The 25400-nt window shown below is 45.1% G+C and overlaps 4 non-coding genes across 4 annotated transcripts; all 4 read right to left on the reverse strand.

The window, feature by feature from the left end:
• Positions 1 to 19564: 19564 nt before the first annotated feature.
• trnav-cac (transfer RNA valine (anticodon CAC)) lies at positions 19565 to 19637 on the reverse strand. The gene has a single exon. It is a non-coding gene; the product is annotated as a tRNA-Val (tRNA).
• Positions 19638 to 21128: 1491 nt separating this feature from the next.
• trnal-cag (transfer RNA leucine (anticodon CAG)) lies at positions 21129 to 21210 on the reverse strand. Its single transcript has one exon. It is a non-coding gene; the product is annotated as a tRNA-Leu (tRNA).
• Positions 21211 to 22882: 1672 nt separating this feature from the next.
• On the reverse strand, positions 22883 to 22955 carry trnav-cac (transfer RNA valine (anticodon CAC)). The gene has a single exon. It is a non-coding gene; the product is annotated as a tRNA-Val (tRNA).
• Positions 22956 to 24454: 1499 nt separating this feature from the next.
• On the reverse strand, positions 24455 to 24536 carry trnal-cag (transfer RNA leucine (anticodon CAG)). The gene has a single exon. It is a non-coding gene; the product is annotated as a tRNA-Leu (tRNA).
• Positions 24537 to 25400: the final 864 nt, after the last annotated feature.

Consider the following 25400-nt stretch of genomic DNA (forward strand, 5'->3'; position numbering starts at 1 on the left):
TTCTGGCCTACCAGCTTATTTCTGAAATGATAATGAACAATGTTTGCCTTTGATTAAAAGTGCAAGACCAAAATGGGTTTTATTCTGATTGAGCCCGTCCTCCTGTTTTCTCAGTTATTATTGACAGTCTCATTCCCCCGCACCAGAACCTGTTCCAGAGAGTGTTACAGAAACGGCAGAATGGTCAGCTGCAGCTGGTCACCTGACCCATCTGTTGACTTTTTCCAGCAATTTCTGTTTTAGTTCCTGATTTCCCAGCATTTGCAGATGTTTTGTTTTTGAATATTAATCTTGTCTGTTTCAGAGGAGTTTACTGATGAGTTTGGAGAGTTTTGAACATTGCAACTTAGGCCACAAATCAGCCATGATCTATTGAATGGCAGTGCAGGGTTGAAGGGCTGAATGGCCTCCTCCTGTTCCGATGAAAGTTATCCATCTGCAGCTTGTGGTAACATTTCCCCTCGCTCCTCACTTCACCTCCATGTTGAACACACTGTTAACTGACTGAACAAACCTCCTGTGTTTGAACTAAACCTGCTAATGTTCTGTGGCTGCCCTCTACTGCCATCCGGATTTAACTCTCATCATGGAATGCTGTCTCATTAAACTGCGGGAATGCCTACAAGGATTAATCCTGGAATCTGTATCCCCTGGGATCCAAAAATCCCGTTTATTTCCTTCTTCCTATTTCATTCTGGCTATTGAACTCTTGGTTTCAATCCATTCTCCTGTCATGCTCTTCGACATGTCCTTGTGGACTAGAGGCAACTGGCACCTGAGATTGATTCTTCCTCCCCCTACAATCAGGAATTCGGGAAAATACTCAGACAATGGCATATCCATCTGATTGTTGACTCAGACATATCGGCAGATAGAAAGATGCACATTGAGATAGCACCTTTGTTGATCTGGGGCAATGAAGCATGCTTCCAACCCAATGATTTCAAACTCAAATCTCTGAAAATACAGATACAACGCTTCCTACTTGTACCAGGTTGTCTCTGAGCCTCTTTTCTTAAGAAAAGAGTTTTAAGCTGTTCAGCCTTTCCTGGAGATTATAACCTCTGTTTCTGTCAGATTTGTGACTGAAAGTTTATTTTTCTGTTCCTTGTGAGTGATGCTAGTAGCAGAAACAGTTCCTAACTTGTGAGGGGTTTCGGTTGGAGTATTTATATTTACACGTTCATTCCAATCCTCACATACAGTGTGAAATTGATGTAAACAGAAGTAAAGGATTGAGTGAGCACCTACAGAAACACCAAGGCAGCATTTGTACCTGAGCTGAATGAACCTGGCCTTAGGAAAATGTGACAACAATCACAATAGTTAGAATTACAGAATCCCTTAGGCGCACAAAGAGACTATTCGGTCCATTGAATCTGCAATGACCTGCTGTCCCACCCTAACTCCATAACCCCACATTTACCATGGCTAAACCAACCCAACTAACCTACACACTACAGACCATGTTAGCACGGCCAATCCAGCAAACCTGCACATCTGTGGGAGGGTCATAGATGATGTCTAAATGCTCAGGATTGTGGAGGAAGGCTCACAAATAACAGACTCTGACACAAACCCTCCTTGTTTTCCAAATAAAATCTGGGGGAAACTGCAGCCAGAAAGATTTCCGATTATCTCATGAGGAAGAGAATTCAAAACTCCTGCCACTGACCCAGGGGGCGCAGTGAAGTCACAGAGGTCTGAGAACCATCAGAAATTTAACAAGTTGTGAGCAAGGTGGGGGTGAGACAAGGACAAAAAGACAGTGTCTCACGGGGGCAGGCAGGAGAGATTATATTGCAGAAATGGTAGTCCCTCAAGGCCATGGGGAATGGAGTTAGGGCTGGGAAAGAAACCAGGAAGTAAAGTGAGCAGCTGTCAAGGAAATACATTGAAAAAACAGATTATAACAACATAGAGGGCAGAGCACGCAGTCTGAAATTGTTGCTGTCATTGGTGAGTACAGAACGCTGTAAAGCCTGGGTCATTCTATTACAGCCATGACATGCAGGATAGGCCAAGTGGCCTCGATCTGTGCTGTAACTTTCTGCTAAATTTATTCTGACATTTGGAATTCAGGTCAGATGATGTTCATAAATTCTCAAATTGGACTTGAGTTTAATATTCTGGAGAAATGTTAAATAAATCACAATGATCCCATTCTGCAAACTTTAGTCCGCAGCCCTGTGTGCTCCAGCATCTCAGTGACATCCATGTCCTTTTATTCTAATGTGATGCTGGTTACTGCCCCTGCCACCCATCAGTGAGTTCCTGTTCCCCACCATCTCCAAGTGAAATGAATTCTCCCCTCCCCTTCTTTCTGAGAATTAGTTTCAATCTAAATCCTCCAGTTTCTGACCTCTCTGTTAATGAAGAGCTCCTTCCTATCCACTCGATCTGGATTCCTCAGCATTTTATCACTTCAATTAAATCACAGCTCATCCTCCTCAGAAATCATCCCCAGCCCATCCAACATCAGAGCAGAAATTTTCCAATTGTAGAAACATTCTGATCAATCTCCTCTGTCCCCTCTCTGGTGTGATCACATCAACCCTGGAATGTGGGGATCAGAAGTGTGTGCAGTACTTTAACGAGTGTTCCTGACATTTCCAGTGTCACCTCCGTGTTCTTATGGTTGTCGCTCAGACAAGAAGTGCCCTGGTTTTCCCACATGGAACTGGATGTGCACTCCATGGGACTGGGGTTCCCACAAAGTGTTTATTTGTTGAATAATCCTAAATTAATTTCAGATTAAGACAAGATTATCAGCTACCCACCAATCAATGACTTCCATTATACTCAAGTCACCTTACTTTTTAGAAATGTCTTTAAAATTATAACTATCTAAACACAACAGGCTTAAATTTGCTGATCAAGTATTCAGATGTCTCCACTGTTACAATCACTTGAAGATTGTCTTTACCTTCAGCTACATTGGTGAATTGAACATTGATTGTAAATATAAGAATATTAAACGGACTTGAGTTTTATGACAATTAATCCAGTCTGATGTTCTTGTTGGTTAATATCTTGAAGAGAACTGTCCTCAGAACTCCAGCTGTGCTCTGATTTCATTCACAGCTGGATGTGGTTGGACTGCAGATCTTAGATCTGTTCTGTTGTTTCCCGGATTGCTTCGCTCTATCTATCACTTGCCACTTATGCTGTTTGGAACACAAGTAGTCCTCTTTGGTAACCTCATCAGGTTAACACCTCATTTTTAGGTATTCATGCTGCTGTTACTGGCATGCCCTCCCGAATTCTCTCAGTTGAACGAGGATTGATCCTCTGATTCGATGGTAAGAGGTAAATTGGGGGATATGCTGGGCCATGATTCTGTAAGTTTTGTTGGAGTACAATTCTACTGCTGTTGTTGGAAGGAAAGAGCTAAACTCTTACACTGTTGGTCCCATATACTACATGCAGTATCATGAACACTGATAGGCCAAGACATGAAATACGAGCAACACTGTACAATGATGCAGGATCACAACTGCAGCAAGGGGAGTTTAAGATCCAACCCGACATAGGAGTAGGGAAAGCAGCAGCTGATCAGACTGCCTCATTCATTGTCATAAAGAGACTCTATGAGATTATTGCACTCTTGGGTGTAAGGATGGACGAGGTTGGGGAGATGGAGAGCCCTTCCAAAGAAATTAATCTGCCTGAGCTTTGTGAAATAGAATTGATTGCATGCATTTAACAGAAAGCTAATTGAAACTCTTTTTATCGCCAAAAGATAACAAGACTGATGGTGCTTCCAATCATCACCAGAAACAAACCCCAGAATACATGGTTCGGAGATGGATGTCAATTGCCAATCAACATCCAACTCCTGCAATCATTGAGCAAACTTACATGTAATGAACCAGTTCTGATGAACCAGAAAAACAATGTTTACTCTGTGCAGATGGATAGCGATGTGGGGAAGGATTGGTCGAGTGGTGTTGTCGTGAGACAGTTAATCTAAAATCCCAGATAGTGTTCTGGAGACCCCGGTTCAAAGCCTGCAGATGGGGGAATTTCAATTCAATAAAAAAACTTGTGAATTTAGAGTCTAATGATGACCATTAATAGATTGTCAGAAAAAAACCATCTACCCTTTCAGGAAGGAAGCTGCCATCCTTACTTGGTCTCGCCCACATTGTGACTTCAGACACTCTTACCTGCCCTCTGGGCAATTAGGGATGGACAAGAAATGCTGCCAGTCCAGCGATACCCTCCTCCTGTGAATGAATAAAGGAAAATAAAAGTCTCTACCCAGTGTGAATCTGAACATCTTTGAACATGTCATAAACATTTCCAAACCTAAGTTCTCTGTGTGCAAAACTTTATGAGCTGCCAAAACCATTGTACATTACTTGGCGTGAGAAAGAGGGGAGAAAAAATCCTTCAACTGTGGCTACCAGTAAATTGACTAGTGTCTCAGCAGGATGGATGCCTGAGTGAATCCCTTCCCCCCACACACGCACAGAGCAGGTGAACAGATCCCCAGTCTGACTGGTTTGGCCATTTTCCAGGTGGGATCGGTAATGAATTCCCTTCTGGCATTCCCCACATTTCCAGAGTCGGTCCCTAGTGTGGCTGCACTGGTGTTCTGCCATTTCAGGTAAATGCTAGCAGACTGTTACATACACCGTTAGCACCCCCCCCCCCCCCCCCCCCCCCTCCCCCCCCACCCATCAGGGACCCAGTATAAGGCAGTAAACATTATCTCCTGCTGTGGAGGTGCAGCCTGTATTGGTCTGAGTAGGAACACTGAGTAGATTTCCCTAAATGACAACTTAATCGCTGAGCAGAGCAATTTAAGCAAGTCCAAATAAAATGCATATAGCACAGAAAGAGGCCCACCAAATCCAAGCTGGCTCTCTGTAGCAGAATCCAATATTCTCATTCCCCATATGTACCCCAAACTCTGCAAGTTTATTTCTCTCAGATCTGATATATTTGTTTTTATTAATCATTGATCTTCTCTACTTGCACCACCATAATAAGCAACATGTTCTGCATATTTCCAGCCAATACAGTCAGTAGAAACACTTGCTCATCTCCCGCTGTCTCAGAACCTTACATCTGACCTTAATTCTTGTGCCATCATCTATCGAATACAGATATTTTTGTCTGCTATATCTAGGTCTGTTATAATCTTATACAGCTCCATCAAAACTATATCCAACTTCTTCACTTCAAAGAAAATCGCAATTTATTCAAATCAATCCAGTGACTGCATTGTCTTCATCAGTGAACCACGCCAGTAAGTCTGTACTCCACACTCTGAAGATCACTCATATTCTTCATTGTTGATGACTATATTGTTCCACAAATCCAGACGATGCAAGTTTTCTGCACAACAGCAGTAGCTTTATTATTGTACAGCCGGCGAGAGTTTCAAAGTGTCTCTAAAGTAGCCGAGTGTCTACTTGTAGAGACTCTTCTTCACGAATCTCTGCCTTACCCACAGAGACAGTATATTTAATAGGAATTAGACAAAGGCATATCAGTCACATGGGCGATTGTCATTACACCTTAAAGTAGGTAATTATGACCTTACAAAGCTTGATGAATGACAATGTCCTGTGATAACGTGTGATGGATTACAGAAACTGTTTATCGTATTGTTCATGATTATGTGTTGATGGGAAGAGATTACGGCAGAAGGGTTCTTCCTTCAGTAAATGGGGGATTCACTTACCTATGCTAATATGGAGGAGAGGTAAGACAATGGGAGCGGGAGGCAGTTTAATAGGGTTGTGCCCAGGGCTATCAGTCTTGTCTGGAAAGGGCAAATTCCTCTGTCTAGGGTTTCGGGGCAATCCACATGTGTGGCTGCAAGAGGTTCTATTTTGAGATACAGTCAGCCTCCCCCTTTCTGAGGTGTTCTGTCTGTATTCTAAGAGTACAGGCCTTCAGTTGATGAAATAAGGCCTTTGGCAAGGAATGTTTAACCCTTGAGACCCCACAGTGTCCTGAAAGAGAAGAAAAAGGTATGGAACTGGGCCCTCTGTGGTAGTTTAACTTCCTCATTCTGACCAGGAATCTGTTGACCAGAATTGAATGTAATGGTTGACTGCGACCTAGCTAGAGTCTTGTCAAGGGTCAGCATCTTTTCTGTGAGTTTATTATCATTCCCCATTAATGAAGCCAAGCATCCATTTATTTTACTCAAACCAGTTTATGTTTTCTCTCCTTTAATGATTGGTACACATTGTCCCCCATTGCTGCTGTCCTGCTCTCTGTATCTGTGCCATTCAAATATCTATTCCCTTTTGACATTGCTTCTCTCAAAATGCATCAACTTACTGTGTATTCTAAAGAAGAGACATATTCCACTCAAAATATTACCTCTCGCTCCACACATTCTACTTCCTGGAAAACAGAACAGTACAGCCCCGGAATAATTGGCCCAACATGAGTGTGAGGATCATGATGCCATTCCAAACTAATTCCACCTGCCTGTATATGGTCCATATCCCTGCCAACCCATGCCTGATTATGTGCCCGCCCAAATGCCTCTTAAAAGTTGTGATTTTTTTTCTGCTTTTCCTATCTCTCAGGAAAGTACATTCTTGTCACTTACCGCCTTCTGCATAAGAAACTTGTCTGACACAACTGCCTTTAAACTTGCACATGTTGTTGGAAATGCTCAGCAGATCATGCAGCATCTGTGAAGAAAAATCAGTTCATGTTTTGGGTCTGGTCACCCTTCCTCAGAAACGTTAACTTTAATTTATCTTCATAGAAGCTGCTAGACCTGCTGAACTTTTCCCGAAAATGTTTCTGCTTCTGTTTTACAGCATCTGCAGTTGTTTCAGTTTTCATTTCCTTTAAACTTGCCCCCACTCCCCTTAAATCTATGGCCTGTAGAATTTGCCATTTCAACTTGGAAAAAGATTCAGATTTTTTACTCTGTCGGAGCCTTTCGGATCACCCACAGCCACTGACTTCCCCAATACAAAAATCCAAGTCTTTCCAACCTCTCCCAATCCAGGCAACATCCTGGTAAACCTTTTCTCACGCGGTCCAAGGCCTGCACATCATACTTTTTACGTGGTGATCAAAACAACACACAATACTCCAAAGGTGGCCTAATGACAGTTTTATATTCACTCCTCTGACAGAAGAAGGCAAGCCTGCTATCCACCTCCTTCACCACTTTCAGGGAGCTGTGAACTTGCCCCTGAAGATCCCTCTGTATATCAATGCTGCTGAGAGCCCTTCGGTTTAGTGAATACATTCCTCTTGCAATGAGTCTCCCAAAATACATCACCGCACACTTGTCTAGATTAAAATCTATTTTTGTATGGGTTTTCCAACTGATCTCTTTCTTGCTGTATCCTTTGACAACATTCACAACTTCATCAATTTGTACCATCTAGAAACTTGCTAATTAAATCGTTTACATTTCCATGCTAATCATTGATATATGTTACAGACAATAGATATTGCATTTCGGATCGTTGTGAAACAACACTGACCACAGAACTCCAGCCAGCAGCATGCTGTGGAAGGAACAATTTTCATTTAGTCAGTCAGTCGGAAAACATTTCAGGTATTGGTGTGGCACTAGATGTTCCAAGATATTCACAATCCTGGTGAAAACACCCTAGAGCAGATTTTCAGTTCTGTGTATCCTACCTGGGGACTCCCCCACAACCATGTATAAAGCAATGAACATTATCTCCTGCTGTGGAAGGACAACCTGTGTTGGTCTGAGCATGAACACAGAGTAGATTCACCTTAATTATAATTTAACCCCTGAAGACAAATAACCAGAACAAGTTAAGCAAGTACAAAAAAACTGTGTTATGTCATAGAAAGGGGCTCATCAAATCCAAGCTGGCTCTCTGTAGCTGAATCCCTTATTCTCATTCTCCAACTGGCCCCAAAACCCAGAAAGTTTATTTCTCTCAGATCTGATATAATCGTATTTGTTAATCATTGACCATCTCTACTTGCACCACCATAATAGGAGCATTTTCTGCATATTTCCAGCCAATACAGTCAACGGGAACACTTGCTCATCTCCCACTTTCTGAAAACGTTATATCTAATCTTAAATTTTGAGCCATCACCTATTAAGTGCGATTTATTTTATTGTCTGCTCTATCTGGATGTGTTATAATCTTATTCATTTTATTCTATCAAGATATATTCAACTTGATTTCTTCAAAGAAAATAGCATTTTTTCCAAATCAATCCAGTGACTGCACTTTCTTGATCAGTGCACCACACCAGTAAGTCTGCACTCCACACCCTGAAAATCACTCAGATCCTTCCTGAGCAGGAATCTGTTGACCTGAATTGGATACAATGATTGACTGTGACCGAACCCGTCAATGAAATTGTTTAATGAAACCCAGGATCCCATATGTTTTGATCACAACACTTTGATTATGTCCTATCTCCTTTAAAGAATTGTACACATTGTCCCACCCCCCTCCCCCCACCATACTTCAGTCTCTACTCTTTGTGTCTGTGCCATCCAAATATATATTTCCTGTCTCAAAATGTATCAACTACTGTGTGTTCCAAAAAGTAGTAACTCTCGCTCCACACATTGTACCCCCTGGAAAACAGAACAGTACAGCACCGGAATAATTGGCCCATCATGTCTGTGCAGACCATGATGCCATTCCAAACTAATTCCATCTGCCTGGACATGATCCATATCCCTGCTAACCCCTGTCGGCTTATGAGTGTGCCCAAATGCGTCTTAAGTATCGTGATTGTTTCTGCTTTTACCACTTCCCAACAGAGTACATTCTAGTCATCTACCACCTTTTGCATTAGAAAATTGCCTGACATAACTCCCTTTAAACTTTCACGTGTTGTTGGAAATGCTCAGCAGGTCTTGCAGTATCAGAAAAAATAAAAATCCTTTCATGTTTCGGGACCTTCATCAGAAATGTGAACTCTAAATTCTCTTCACAAATGCTTCCAGACTTGTTGAGTATTTCCAGAAACTCCTGTTTTTGTTTCTGATTTACCACATCTTCTGTTCTTTCGGTTTCTATTTTCTTTAAATTACCCCTTTCCCCTGAAATCTGTGGCCTCTAGAATTTGTCATTTCTACCTTGGAAAAAGATTCAGATTATAGAACATAGAACAATAAATTGCAGAACAGGCCCTTAGGCCCTCAATGTTGCACTGACCTGTGGAATTTTCTCAACTCGTCCCCCTACACTATCCCGAAATCATCCATGAGCTTATCTAAGGATTATTTAAATGTCCCTAATGTGGCTGAGTTGACTACCTTAGCAGGGAGGGCATTCCACACACTTACCACTCTCTCTGTATAAAGCATTTGCCTCTGACATCTGTCTTAAATCTATCACCCCTCAATTTGTAGTTGTGCCCTCTCGTACATGCTGACGTCATCACCCTAGGAAAAAGACTTTCACTGTCAACCCTATCTAATCCTCTGCTTATCTTATATGTCTCTATCAAATTCCCCCCTTAGCCGCCTTCTTTCCAATGATAACAGATCCAAGTGTCTCAGCCTTTCCTCATAAGGCCTTCCCTCCAGACCAGGCACCATCCTGATAAATCTCCTCGGCACCTTTTCCAATGCTTCCACATTCTTTCTGTAATGGGGCGACGAGAACTGTATACAACATTCCAACTGTGACCACACCAGCATTTTGCATAGTTGCAGCATGATATTGCGGTTCCAGAACTCCATCTCTCTACCAATGAAACCTAACACACTGGATGCCGCCTTAACAGGACTATCCATCTGGGTGGCAACTTTCAGGGATTATGTACATGGACTCCAAAATCCCTCTGGACATCCACTCGACCACTAAAACCCAATATTCTGCCTTCCTGTTATTGTTCCCAAAGTGCCTCATCTCTCATTTAGCTGCATTGAACTCCACTTGCACCTCTCGCAAGAAGTGAGACAAATCAAACATGATATAAAGATCCAACAGAGTCACGATATTCATTTGGACATAAAGGGAACATGATTATCTTGTTTGTCAGTGAGCAAAGGTTTCAAACAACATTGTGTGTGGTCAAGCACCACACACACACACAGACACACACACACACACACACATCTAAGAATGTGAGTGTTCCAGTGAACTGACTGCAGAAATTATTTAACATTAACCAGTTAACAATCTAAAAACATTCACAGACAGAGAAGCCATAAATATGTTGTGTTTATGGGAACGGATTCACCAGATCATCCAACTTGGAGATATGCGAGAAGATCAGCACCATGGAAATATCTGGATTGTGAGAAGGATCGAAAATTCACAGACCTCCTGGAGACACATTGACACAGACTTTCTGTGTGAACAGATTTATTTTGTCATCCAAATTCATGTCACACCAGTGGCTTTACACTGACAGCTTTTCCCTAACTGTGGGGAAAAAACTTTAAATCTGTAAAGATCTTAAAATCAATGGTCTTTATTTAACATCACCCTATTCACATGGGGGAACAGTCGTTCAGCTGTTCCATGTGTGGGAAGGTATGCATTTGGGGATCCAGCAGTGCCTTGCTCTTTCTTCCTTGATAAGAGACTCAAGCATTTTCCCCACTACAGATGTTACGCTAACTGATCTATCCTTCCCCATCTTTTGTTTACCTTCCTTTTTAAACAGCAGCGCCACTGTATTCCAATCTGGTGGAACTGCCCAGAGTCCAGCAAATTGCGAAAGTTACTGACAGTGCACCTGTTCTATACCGCACTGTCTCTTTTAGCACGCTGGGATGCATTACACCAGGACAGGAGACTAGTCTATCCTTAGCTCCATGGGCTTGCCCAGCATTAGCGTTCCGTCATAATCTTTGCTTCCAGGTCCTCACCGACTCCATCTGTTTGTCAAGCTCTGGCATGTTATTAGCGCCCTCCCCTGTGAAGACCGATACAAAATACCTGTTCAGTGCCTCAGCCATTTCATCATACCCCATAACTAAATGTCCCTTCTCATCCCCTGAAGGACCAACATTTACCTTAGCCACTATTTTTCATTTAAAGTTTTCATAGAAACGTCTGAAATCTGTCTTTAAATTCTGTGGTACATATTTTCTCTCCTGTTCTTTCCTACGGTTCTTTATCACTCTTTTTGTGGCTTTCTTCTGATCTTTTACGCTTTCCCAATCTTCCAGTTTCCTGCTGTTTTTGACCACTTTGTGTGCCTCATCTTTCAATGTGAGAGATGGGAAGGGAGAGTGAGGAGGGAACGGGAGGGAGAGGTGAGGAGGGAGGGGGAGAAGAGACGGTGGAGGAAGGGGAGGTGCGGGGATAAGTGGATTGGGAAAAGAGGCAGGGCAGAGGAAAGAAGGGGTGGAGAGTGGGCTGTAGGAGAGAGGGGGAAGGAGAGAGCTGGGAACGGTGGGCGAGAGTAGGAAGAGAGATGGGAGGAAAGGGTAAGAGGAGTTGGGTAGGAGAGGGAACAGGAGGACGGGAGTGAGGAGCGAGGGGTGAATGGCGTTAGAGGGAGTGGAGGGGTAGAGGGTGTAGGGGAAACGGTTTGTAGCAGAGAAGGAGAACAATGAAAGAGAGGAGTAGAGGTGGGGAGCAAGTGGAAGGTGGAGGACGGGAACGAGACAGCGAATGAAGTAAGGGACGAGTAATGGGGAAGAGAGGGGAAGAGAGGGGTTAGGAGCGAGGGGGAAGGAGAGAGGGGAGGAAGCGAGGATGTAGGGGGTGTTTGGGGTGTGACGCGAGGGAGAGTTTGGGGTGGAGTAGGAGAGAGGGCGCGGAGAAGTGGGTGGGAGATGGAGGAGAGGGACAGGAGGGGTGGAGGATGTGTGGAGGATTGGGGAAGAGAGAGGTGAAAATGCGGAGGAGGGGAGGACAGTGGGAGATGAGGGGGAGGAGAGAGTCGGGAGGAGAGGCGGAAGTGCGGGAAGGAGGGGGAAGTTGAGCAGGGAAAGGGAGCAGGGACAGGGAGGAGAGCCAGGGAGGAGAGGGTAGGAGAGATGGGAGATTAGAGGGGAGGACAGGTGGGAGGAGAGGATACGAAGGGGTAGGGAAGGATTTCAGGAGAAGGGGTGATAAATAGGGGGATGGAGAGGGGAGGAGAGAGAGGTGAGCGTGGAGAAGAGGGGGAGGAGAGGGCTGGGAACGGGATGAGGAGAGGAGGGGAGGCGAAGAAAGGAGAGGGAGAAAGAGGAGAAAGGGTGAGGAGAGGGGATGTGGAGAGAGGGGATGAGGAGAAAGGGTAGAGTGGAGAGGTGAGAGGGAGAGGGGAGAAAGAGGAGAAGGGAGAGGTGAGGGGAAGGGGTGAGAAGAGAGGAGAGAGGGGAGAGGAGAGAGGAGAGAGGGGAGGAGAGAGGCGACAGTGGTAAGGAGTGAGAGGAGTGAGTAGTGAGGAGGGGGAAGAGGGAAGAAGGGAGATGAGAAAGGAGAGAGGGAGGAGGAGAGGGGAAAGGGGATGAGGAGAGAGGGGGAGGGAGAGAGGGGAGAGGATACAGTGGTGAGGAGTGAGAGGAGAGAGTAGTGAGGAGTGAGAGGAGAGGGAGTGGAGAGAGGGAAGAGGGAGAGGAGAGAAGGAGGAGGAAGGGAGGGGTCTTAGGAGAGAGGGGAGGTTGATAAGAGAGAGGGGAGGGGAGAAGCGAGAGGGGAGGGGAGAGTGTGGGGGAGGAGAGGGGGAGGGAAGAGGGGGGTGGAGTGGGGGAGGGGAGGGGGTGGGAGGAGAGTGGGAGGATGGAGAGGGGGAGGAGAGAGAGGGAGAGTAGAGAGGGCGTGGAAAAGAGGGGTAGAAGAGAGAGAGGGAGAGGAGAGAGGTGGAGAAGGGAGGGGCAGGGAGAGATGGGAGGATGAGGCAGAGAACAGCAGGAGCAAAAGAGGGTGTCAGAGAGGGGGAGGAGGAGAGTGGGTGAGATGTGGGGTGAGGAGGAAGAGAGTGGGGGGGGGTGTTAGCTGGGAGAGAAGAGGTGAGGGGGAGGAGGTGGCGGTGCGGAGAGAGTGAGTAGACAGCAGGAGGAGCAGAAGGAGGTGGCGAGGAGAGTTCAGGAGGACAGAGTGGTTGGACGTGGGGAGGAGGAAATTGGATGAAAGACAGAAGGGCAGATGGGTAGGACGGTGAAAGTGTGGGAGGAAAGTGAGGAGAGAATTGGGAAGATAGGTGAGGACAGGGTGGCAGAAGAGAGGGGATAGGAGACTGGGGGAAAGAGAGGGGTGGGAAGATGGGTAGGAGAGTAACCTACCCAGACCGTTCTCAGTCTGGACAGTTCACCTAACTCATTGGGCTCCCATGACCAGTCCACCCTGATCTGCACATCATTGGACCGGGTGAGGAAACCCATGCAGACACTGGGGAAAATGTGCACACTACACACAGACAGTCGCCTTGGGCAGGATTTGAACAGGGTCCCTGGCACTGTGAGGCAGCAATGGTAACTACTGAGCCACCATGCGACCCTAATGAGAGAGAGAGAGGGGGAGAGAGAGAGAGAGAGAGAGCGAGAGAGCGAGAGAGAGAGAGAGAGGGGGAGAGAGAGAGAGAGAGAGAGATGAAGTGAGAGTGGAGGGAGAAAGAAGAGAGAGGGGAGAGAAGAGTGAGGGAAGAGAGAGGGAAAGAGAAGAGAGGGAGAAGCAGGGAAGATGAGAAGAGAGGTGAAGAAGGGGTGGAGAAGAGAGAGCAGAAGAATGAGAGTGTGAGAGAGAAAACGAGAGAGGAGAGAGAAGAGAAAGAGAGAGAGAGAGAGAGAGAGAGAGAGAGAGAGAGAGAGAAAAGGCAACAAGGGAACAAGTGACCCCCAGTCCACATGCTGTCACAGACAGACAGAGACAGTCACAGATCAATACTTCCCCGGTCAGCCCGCATGGCGTGAGGGTAATGGCTGACTGAGCTAGGTTCAAATACTTCCAAAGTCTATCACCCAAATCCCATCTCCTCCCCAACCCAGTTCATCCTGTCAGCTCCCAACTTCCTCTAACTGGAACACACCTCCCCCAGGTATGGGATACACCAACAATCACCTAAGACTTTGGTACAGATCGTCAGGGAGGATATGATGGAGAAATTGTATGCAGTGATTGGTAATGACTGAGGATGCAACACTCAAACGTCAATTATTTCCAGTTTGTGATGAATCAATTGATATTGTCAGATTTTGATTAAATGTTTCTTTGGCGTTTCCTGTCTGTGAATCTTCTTCACATATTCAAAGAAGTTTAATAAAGGCAATGCTGGTCCATGTGAGAAATCAGACAGACAAATAATTCCCTTAGTTTGATACTTTTGTGTATATATCCTTCCTTGAAGTCCTCAGAGAAAGAAGCTTACAAGATCCATCACTATTAGGGCAGAGAGAAAAGAATAATCAAAATAAAGTAAGAAATTGTCTCTAAACATGAACATTATTTCTCTCTCCCAAAAGGTGCCAGTCCTATTGGGTTCCTCCTGCACCCTCTCTATAATTTCGGAAACTCACATTATCGCTCCTCGAAGTCGAGGGTGATCAGTATACTCACAACAGAGATCATCATACATTGCGAAGGATTGGAGGCTCCAGAGAGGGGATAGGCTCATTCATTTACAAGAAAGTTTCAGGAGTGACTTATGATGCAATGGAGCAACTGGAGTTGAAGCAAGATGTGACAAAGCTTATTGGCTTATTATTGTTATAGGTAAGGAAGATGAAAACAAGATGTTCACATTAGCTGGGGGAAATGGACAACGAGATACAAAAATTAAGATTGTGGATAGATTGACAGGGAGGATTTGATGAAGCGGTTACATAGAAGGGATTCAATATCCACTGTATCTTAATGGATTGCATTTGGACTGAACAGCCTGAAGTTCTGTATTTAATTTTCAGATTCTGTCAAGCCGTGTGCTTGAATTATCCCAGTACCAGAGTCATAGTGATGTAGCTCAGGCAGTCATTTTGAACGGTCTGGGTATCTTCTAATTTCCAGTTCCTTTCCCTCTGGGTGTTTGCAGACCCCTTAAGCTCTCTGACACTTTTGGTAATGAAAGCAGGAAAATTGGTGACAGACTCTGAAAACAGTGAAAGCTCCAGTTATTCCACCGCCCTTCAGATCCCCGCTAACCTTCCTGCTTTAGGGAAATCGGCACGCCTGGTTGGTGACAGGCTGTATGACTCCAATGGTCAGCAGCGGGCTGAAAGATAAAGTTTGGAAGTTTGACAACATCCAGGTATGGAGCTTTGGTTGTTCCAGATCAGACTATGGGAATACTACCCTAGCTCCATTTAAACCGGAAAATCCATGGCAAGATGGAATTGCAGCCCAAACCATTGATGATTCTGTGTTCCCTGGCTCCACATGGAGTAAAATAGGGACAAACATTGTTCTTTCCAGACCCCTGCTGTCAACTGAAAGTGGCCACTGCAGCTCCCTGCATAGCCCTGGGACACAGCTTACAGAAACTAACCCCCCCCACCCCGCCCCCTCAAGAATGGTGCTTCCCGTGTGAAAATCTTCACATTTAATACGGTAACGGTTGCAAGCTAACCCCGTCTCCTAGATTACAAACTGCAGGATTTTGTGATGAGAACAGTGTTATGAAGTTGAAGACGTGCCCTCCACCTTTAAATGAGAGTGAATGCTGTTGGGAACTGAGCGCTAACTAATACCTGTGATGACCAGCTCGCAGTCTCAGCGTGGACTAGAAAATTGGAAAGATGTAACGGTTGGCTGTGAAACAAGTCAGTTTTGTTTGCTAATTAAGAAAGAATTCCAATTTTACCAATCAATTTAAATTGTGCCTCAGAATACTAAAATCCAATCGCTCTTGAATTTAGTGTCTAGAAGTTTACTGCAGTACCGGGTCCTTCCACAATGTTACTCCCACTGACCATTCCCCATGAAACATGCCCAGGTTCTCAGTTGAGGAATTTTGCTGGGAACCTTTGCCCCTTGGCTTTGAACCAGGCCACCTGCCCAAGGAAAGCAAATGTGGTTCTGTTTTTAGTGGAAGGATCAGAGTCCAGGAACTCCACTGTGACACAGAATGGCCATCAGTGCTGTACACATCTGTCCATATTCAAAACCAGTTTGGCGACCACTGTGACAATGTTTCGCACAGAAATGAAATGGGATTGTATTCCGTTTCATCACGCAAACATGTATGAGCGAGCAAATTCAAAGCCAGGTTTGCTGACGTGAACAGCAAATTATAAAACTCTGCTCATGTCAGTCTGAAAGGCTGCCATCGGGAATAAGGCTATTCTTGCCCGATTTTGAAGTGAGGAGTTTTCGTGTATGAGGTGACTCTAACAGTCACTACACTACAGGCAACATCCCCGCGAGCAACTGGTGTTCAGAGTGGGCCAGCACTAAACTTTACAGCCGTTCAACGCTTCATCTTTCTGTTTCCAGGAGCTGGTTATTCTCCAGCGTAACTGGCATCATTAAAAAAATAAGAAAATCACGGGAAATTGCTCACAAAATATAGACAAAGATGGTGTCAGGGGTGCACAGTTTGGAATGTCGGGCGAGCCTGAACATGCTGGGACGTCTTACCCTTCATCGTCGGGCATGGCCTGAAGGAAGGTTTGTCAACAGAAAAATTGAGTTATTGATCTCTGCAATATGGGGCGAGTTAAAAACTGGAGAGCATAGGTTTAAGGTGAGACGGGTAAAATATAAAACGGAATGAGGCACCTTTCCCACACAGAAGGTTGTGCGTGTATGGAATCAGCTTCCAGAGGAAGTGGAGGAGGCTCGTACACTCAGAAGATTTCAAAGGCAACCGGCTGAGCTTCTGGATAGGAAGGGTTTAGTGAGATAGGGGCCAGATGCTGGGAAATGGGAGTTTGTTTAAAATGCATTTTAAGAGACATTGAAGCATGAATGCTGTTCTGGGGACAGTGCGAGGGCAATCAGCCATAAACAGCTCCCAGATCCTTCAGCGGAATTCCAAACTGCACTCCCAAAATGTATTGGAAACTTGGTGCACCGCCACCTCCCGGAAAGCTCCGAAATGAGGGAAAAGAAAGAACTGAACATGAATGGACCATGAAAAGTTAAGAGATTCCCAAACACAGTCTCGTTTAGATTAATTTGCCCATCCGATCAACAATGCGGCAGTGCCTGCTTCCTCCATCTCCAGGGCAGAAGGGAAGGAAATAAAAGAAATTTAAGACCATATGACATCACAATGTAGTGGAATTATTTTCCCATTCGCCAGAACACCAAATAATGAGAAGTAAAGTCACTGCAGGATTTTGTTTCACAACAGCGATGCAATACCAATCTCCGTTCTGTTTCAGTGAAAACAGTGAATAACACAACTTGGCCGGAACATGATGCAGCAGTAGAACCGCTTGAGAACGGGGACATTTCATGTGGGACGCAAACGTGATCATAACAGCATAAACACTGACAGGATAGAGAGTGTGCACTCTCCCAAATCAGAGGTACATTTCCAAAAGCAAAACCACATGGTTGTGTTGGAATTTAAACACAGCAGCATTTAACAGGCTGCAGTAAAACAAGCAGCACACCCACAAAGGGCAGCGGTTGGATCTGAACTCGAGCCACCTGAGAGTTTGTAGTGAGAAAGCAGTTCCTTCGGTCACTTGGCCACGAAACCAGCCACAGCTGCAGTGTATTGTCTTACACCTTCCATGGTGCTCCTGTGAAACATTAGAAGCAAAGTCACAGGGAAACAGTTCTGTGATCCCTCTCCTGCTGGCACAGCTGCAGGGATATGCCCAACTACAATATCAATCTCGCAACAAACATTCAATCCAGCCAAAAATCATTTGATAGCTGGAATCAAGCTTCTGAGATTTGCTAAAGCCACAAATGTAATGTCTGTATGAGAGACTGTATATTCGGATATGATTGGGCAAAGTAACCATGAGCTGCATGATATTGCTGGTATTTGGATTGTTGCTTTGGTAAATGATTTCGTCCTCTGCTCGAAACAGAACAACTTTCAGTTTTTGAGGATATTAACAGAAGTCAAAAGGTGATTGCCCCACCCCACCCCAGAAGATGTCAAAGAGGTGCTAACTGCCCTTGAGTGCTCTTGTTCTCGATGTGAAGAGCTCTCTGCCAGAGTCACCTTCATGTCTCTGGTTGCTGAGTGAAACACAAAGAAGGAGCCCCTCAATCCAGACAAAAATCAATGGTAAGCTGAGTCTACCTACTCAGACTCTTTTCAGCTACAAATGTTTCTGTGAGTGCGTGAGAGTATATGTTCGGTTACGATTTGGTCAAATCACCATGAGCTGCTTGACATTACTTCAATTTCGATTCTTGCTTTGCTCAATGATTGCTCGAAACAGGACAACTTTCACGTTTACACGGAACATGAAACACACCGGACTACAGGGAAAATGCACAAAGCTGAGCAGGCCGTGTTCCACATTATACCGTGCAGCATAGTTTCAGTCACTGTGTCTGTTTTGCAGCATAAGGGTCCCAAAGAATGTTCTCCACCCTAAAAGCGGAGGTAGCATTACAATCCGAGAACGACAGATCACATTGTGAGGATGCTCTGACCTCGGGGCCAGTTCGAGATGCCACTTTCCTTGCCTTTTACCTTAACCGTGCAATTGGCTGCAAGGATATTCACACCTGGACATGAGCCACATCGATACCGACTGACTTGGAAACCTGTGTGGGAAGCGACGAGAAGCGACTCAATAAATCTTGCTAAATTCCATGGTGCTTATTAGAAATGCAGTTTCTGTTCACCTCAATTTAAAAGGCAGTTTCTGAACATAGTAACTGAAGTCAAAAGGTAATTATCTCACCCCACCCTCACTCCGGGAGAAGTGCTAACTGCCCTTGATTGCTTTTTGTTCTCGATGTGAAGAGCTCTCACGCCTGAGTCACCTTCACGTCTCTTGGTGCTGAGTGACTTACAAAGAAGGAGTTTCACCAGAGCTGCAACTGCCTCACTTTCCCACTCGCCCTGCCCGTTTACAGTTTCCTGCTCGTCAGTGATTTAAAGAAAACCAAAAGGATGCGATGTCATTCTGCAGCCTCTCTGTCAATTCCTCCGTTTCAGTTCCAACATGGCTTAGATCTCGGGCGCACCTTAATACTAGCGACGCTATGAAAGCACAGGTCCAGAGGTTCCTCGGAGAGTGCAATTTCTTTCATTGCTGTTGCTGATTGAATGAGTCACTAACGTGCGAACTGATCCAAACCATGATTCAGCACCTCTGCTGCCAATTCTCGCACGTTGAATAACGACAGAGAGTTTCCAAATGAGGCCTTGCAGAGACGACTTTGGTTTACATTTGACAGACAGACTAGTTCAGGAATCAGTGGTGCGCTGATCAGTAGCACCAGCGCATCAGCTTCTTCCCTGTCTTTGAACCGGTCCGCCTGCGCAAGGAATGCAAATGCGGGACAGTTTTTCGTGGAAGGGATCAGAACGCGGTAACTACACTCTCAAACAGAATGACTTATGATCAGAACCAGGTTTTACAATGGTTCTGATCAGAACAAGCCTTTACAATGCTTTGCTCACTAATTAAATGGAAGTGCATCACATTTCACAAAGAGAGCAGATTTGTTCGAGCATTTTCGAAGGCAGATTTGCAGATGGGAGAGCAAGCAAGAAAGCTCCGTTCTTGTCCGTGTAAAAGGCTGCAATTGAAGAACAAAGCAGTTTCTGCCCAGTTTCGAACTGGGGACCTTTCGCGTGTGAGGCGAACGTGATGACCACTACACTACAGAAACGAGCTTCAGCCGAGCGCGTTGCGGCTCTGTGGCATCCAGCACTGAAAGTTGAAGCCATTCTACGTTTCACCTTTCTTTTTCCAATAGCTCGTTGTTATCCAGGGAAATTGACATCTTGAAAAAGTCAAAAAATATAGACTGAAATTAGTGACAAAATATAGACAAGGATGTCGTCAATGTTTGGACTGGAGTGTGAAGTGGAATAAGCTGGGACAACTTTCCCGGCAGCATAACGGCTGCGACATGGTTTTATGGAAGGGTTGTAAACTGAGTATTTACGTGTTTTACACAAGCTAGGGTGAGTTGGAAACTCGAGAGCATAGGTTTAAGGTGAGTGGTCTGAAATTGACAAAGGACCCCGACGCACATTTTCCACTCACAAGGTTGTGGGTGTATGGAATGAGCTACCAGAGGGAGTGGAGGAGGCTATTGCACTCAGAAAATTGCAATGGTAATCGGATGAGTTTCTGGATAGGATGGGTTTAGAGGGATTGAGGAGAAATGCTGTGGAACGGGACTTGTTTAATTTTGGTGATGTGGTGAGCATGGATGAGATACACCGAAGTCTCTGTTTCCACGCGGTGTACCCCAATAACCTTGCGTTGCTTACACCGGTTTTAAAGGATTACTTTTCAGCGGAGCTTGCCGTCGCAGTCTGTAGCACAATCATTTAGTCTGTTCGACTGCTCACGGGAAAGGTAGTATTGTGAAACACTGCAGAAACGAACGACTTCCTTACTTTTGCTCCGACTGACCATGCTTCGTGAAACTTTCCCAGATCCTCAGTTGAGGATTTTTGCTGCTGCAAGTTACCTCAGAACCCCTGTTAACTCGTAATGTATTGACCGAATCGCAAACAGAAAGCATTTAACACGGAACACAAACAAAACTGGCATACCTAATGCATGTTCAGACACAGCGAAGCATGAATGCTAAATGTGAGACAGTCCGAGGGCATGAGGCATAAAGTAATCTCACAACTAACAACAGGGCAATTCCAAACTACTCTTTCAAACATACTGCAGCCTTAGTGCACCACCACTTCCCAGACAATGCTGAAAAGAGAGAAAGAAAGAATATAATAAGTATGGGCCATAAAAAAGTGAATTTCACCAATCACAGTCTCGATTAGATTACCTTTCCCTTCCGGTGTCTCCAGGACGGAAATGCAGGAAATGGGAGAAATTCAATAACATATGCATTGGAAAGATTTTCCCATTCGCCAGAAAGCCAAATAACGATGAATCGACTCACCGCCGGACTTTGTTTCACAACAGCGATGAAATAACAGTCTCCATTCGGTTCCAGTAAAACCTCAACTTGCCTGGAACATAAACCAATCGCTGAGCTGCTTGCGATTTTCTGCAGGGGAGGCGAATAACATCATGGCAGCTGAGAGACCTGACAATACTCGGCACCTGTCCACAGTTAATTCTCCGAGAACATCAATGCAGCGGGGATCGAAGCAGCATTCGAGTTGATCAGCTGAAATGGCAGTGGTGGGATTCGAACCCACGCCCCTTTCAGGACTGGAACCTGAATCCAGCGCCTTAGACCGCTCGGCCACACTACCAGACAGCCTGAGCGTCCATTTTCTTGCATTTCGAATTGTGCTCCTGCATAACCACACATGCAAAGTCACATGAAAAGGGTTCCATGGTCCCTGTCCGACTCGCACAGCAGCTGGTATGTGCCCGGCTACAATGTCTATTTCGCAGCAGATAATGAAAGCCCATCAATCCAGACAAAAATCAATGGTAAGCTGTGTCTATCTTCTCAGACTCTTTTCAGCCAGAAATGTATCTTTGACTGCGTGAGAATATATGTTCGGTAATGATTTGGTCAAATCACCATGAGCTGCTTGACATTACTTCAATTTCGATTCTTGCTTTGCTGAATGATTTCACCGATTGCTCGAAACAGGACAACGTTCACGTTTACACGGAACACGAAACACACCGGACTACAGGGAAAATGCACAAAGCTGAGCAGGCCGTGTTCCACATCATACCGTGCACTATATTTTCAGTCACTGTGTCTGTTTTGCAAAGAATGTTCTCCACCCTAAAACCGGAGGTAGCATTACAATCCGAGAACGACAGATCACCTTGTGAGGATGATATGACCTCGGGGCTGGTTCGAGATGCCACTTTCCTTGCCTTTTACCTTAACCGTGCAATTGGCTGCAGGGATATTCACACCTGGACATGAGCCACATCGATACCGACTGACTTGGAAACCTGTGTGGGAAGCGACGAGAAGCGACTCAATAAATCTTGCTAAATTCCATGGTGCTCATTAGAAATGCAGTTTCTGTTCACCTCAATTTAAAAGGCAGTTTCTGAACATAGTAACTGAAGTCAAAAGGTAATTATCTCACCCCACCCCAATTCCGGGAGAGGTGCTAACTGCACTTGATTGCTTTTTGTTCTCGATGTGAAGAGTTCTCAGGCATGAGTCACCTTCACGTCTCTTGGTGCTGAGTGACTTACAAAGAAGGAGTTTCACCAGAGCTGCAACTGCCTCACTTTCCCACTCGCCCTGCCCGTTTACAGTTTCCTGCTCGTCAGTGATTTAAAGAAAACCAAAAGGTTGCGATGTTATTCTGCAGCCTCTCTGTCAATTCCTCCGTTTCAGTTCCAACATGGCTTAGATCTCGGGGCTCACCTTAATACTAGCGACGCTATGAGACCACAAGTCCAGAGGTTCCTCTGGGAGTGCAATTTCTTTCATTGCTGTTGCTGATTGAATGAGTCACTAACGTGCGAACTGATCCAAACCATGATTCAGCACCTCTGCTGCCAATTCTCGCACGTTGAATAACGACAGAGAGTTTCCAAATGAGGCCTTGCAGAGACGACTTTGGTTTACATTTGACAGACAGACTAGTTCAGGAATCAGTGGTGCGCTGATCAGTAGCACCAGCGCATCAGCTTCTTCCCTGTCTTTGAACCGGTCCGCCTGCGCAAGGAATGCAAATGCGGGACAGTTTTTCGTGGAAGGGATCAGAACGCGGTAACTACACTCTCAAACAGAATGACTTATGATCAGAACCAGGTTTTACAATGGTTCTGATCAGAACAAGCCTTTACAATGCTTTGCTCACTAATTAAATGGAAGTGCATCACATTTCACAAAGAGAGCAGATTTGTTCGAGCATTTTCGAAGGCAGATTTGCAGATGGGAGAGCAAGCAAGAAAGCTCCGTTCTTGTCCGTGTAAAAGGCTGCAATTGAAGAACAAAGCAGTTTCTGCCCAGCTTCGAACTGGGGACCTTTCGCGTGTGAGGCGAACGTGATGACCACTACACTACAGAAACGAGCTTCAGCCGAGCGCGTTGCGGCTCTGTGGCATCCAGCACTGAAAGTTGAAGCCATTCTACGTTTCACCTTTCTTTTTCCAATAGCTCGTTGTTATCCAGGGAAATTGACATCTTGAAAAAGTCAAAAAATATAGACTGAAATTAGTGACAAAATATAGACAAGGATGTCGTCAATGTTTGGACTGGAGTGTGAAGTGGAATAAGCTGGGACAACTTTCCCGGCAGCATAACGGCTGCGACATGGTTTTATGGAAGGGTTGTAAACTGAGTATTTACGTGTTTTACACAAGCTAGGGTGAGTTGGAAACTCGAGAGCATAGGTTTAAGGTGAGTGGTCTGAAATTGACAAAGGACCCCGACGCACATTTTCCACTCACAAGGTTGTGGGTGTATGGAATGAGCTACCAGAGGGAGTGGAGGAGGCTATTGCACTCAGAAAATTGCAATGGTAATCGGATGAGTTTCTGGATAGGATGGGTTTAGAGGGATTGAGGAGAAATGCTGTGGAACGGGACTTGTTTAATTTTGGTGATGTGGTGAGCATGGATGAGATACACCGAAGTCTCTGTTTCCACGCGGTGTACCCCAATAACCTTGCGTTGCTTACACCGGTTTTAAAGGATTACTTTTCAGCGGAGCTTGCCGTCGCAGTCTGTAGCACAATCATTTAGTCTGTTCGACTGCTCACGGGAAAGGTAGTATTGTGAAACACTGCAGAAACGAACGACTTCCTTACTTTTGCTCCGACTGACCATGCTTCGTGAAACTTTCCCAGATCCTCAGTTGAGGATTTTTGCTGCTGCAAGTTACCTCAGAACCCCTGTTAACTCGTAATGTATTGACCGAATCGCAAACAGAAAGCATTTAACACGGAACACAAACAAAACTGGCATACCTAATGCATGTTCAGACACAGCGAAGCATGAATGCTAAATGTGAGACAGTCCGAGGGCATGAGGCATAAAGTAATCTCACAACTAACAACAGGGCAATTCCAAACTACTCTTTCAAACATACTGCAGCCTTAGTGCACCACCACTTCCCAGACAATGCTGAAAAGAGAGAAAGAAAGAATATAATAAGTATGGGCCATAAAAAAGTGAATTTCACCAATCACAGTCTCGATTAGATTACCTTTCCCTTCCGGTGTCTCCAGGACGGAAATGCAGGAAATGGGAGAAATTCAATAACATATGCATTGGAAAGATTTTCCCATTCGCCAGAAAGCCAAATAACGATGAATCGACTCACCGCCGGACTTTGTTTCACAACAGCGATGAAATAACAGTCTCCATTCGGTTCCAGTAAAACCTCAACTTGCCTGGAACATAAACCAATCGCTGAGCTGCTTGCGATTTTCTGCAGGGGAGGCGAATAACATCATGGCAGCTGAGAGACCTGACAATACTCGGCACCTGTCCACAGTTAATTCTCCGAGAACATCAATGCAGCGGGGATCGAAGCAGCATTCGAGCAGTGGAGTTGATCAGCTGAAATGGCAGTGGTGGGATTCGAACCCACGCCCCTTTCAGGACTGGAACCTGGATCCAGCGCCTTAGACCGCTCGGCCACACTACCAGACAGCCTGAGCGTCCATTTTCTTGCATTTCGAATTGTGCTCCTGCATAACCACACATGCAAAGTCACATGAAAAGGGTTCCATGGTCCCTGTCCGACTCGCACAGCAGCTGGTATGTGCCCGGCTACAATGTCTATTTCGCAGCAGATAATGAAAGCCCATCAATCCAGACAAAAATCAATGGTAAGCTGTGTCTATCTTCTCAGACTCTTTTCAGCCAGAAATGTATCTTTGACTGCGTGAGAATATATGTTCGGTAATGATTTGGTCAAATCACCATGAGCTGCTTGACATTACTTCAATTTCGATTCTTGCTTTGCTGAATGATTTCACCGATTGCTCGAAACAGGACAACGTTCACGTTTACACGGAACACGAAACACACCGGACTACAGGGAAAATGCACAAAGCTGAGCAGGCCGTGTTCCACATCATACCGTGCACTATATTTTCAGTCACTGTGTCTGTTTTGCAAAGAATGTTCTCCACCCTAAAACCGGAGGTAGCATTACAATCCGAGAACGACAGATCACCTTGTGAGGATGATATGACCTCGGGGCTGGTTCGAGATGCCACTTTCCTTGCCTTTTACCTTAACCGTGCAATTGGCTGCAGGGATATTCACACCTGGACATGAGCCACATCGGTACCGACTGACTTGGAAACCTGTGTGGGAAGCGACGAGAAGCGACTCAATAAATCTTGCTAAATTCCATGGTGCTCATTAGAAATGCAGTTTCTGTTCACCTCAATTTAAAAGGCAGTTTCTGAACATAGTAACTGAAGTCAAAAGGTAATTATCTCACCCCACCCCAATTCCGGGAGAGGTGCTAACTGCACTTGATTGCTTTTTGTTGTCGATG

Source organism: Hemiscyllium ocellatum, unplaced genomic scaffold (genome assembly GCF_020745735.1).
Source record: "Hemiscyllium ocellatum isolate sHemOce1 unplaced genomic scaffold, sHemOce1.pat.X.cur. scaffold_270_pat_ctg1, whole genome shotgun sequence".
Classification (NCBI taxonomy): Eukaryota; Metazoa; Chordata; class Chondrichthyes; order Orectolobiformes; family Hemiscylliidae; genus Hemiscyllium; species Hemiscyllium ocellatum.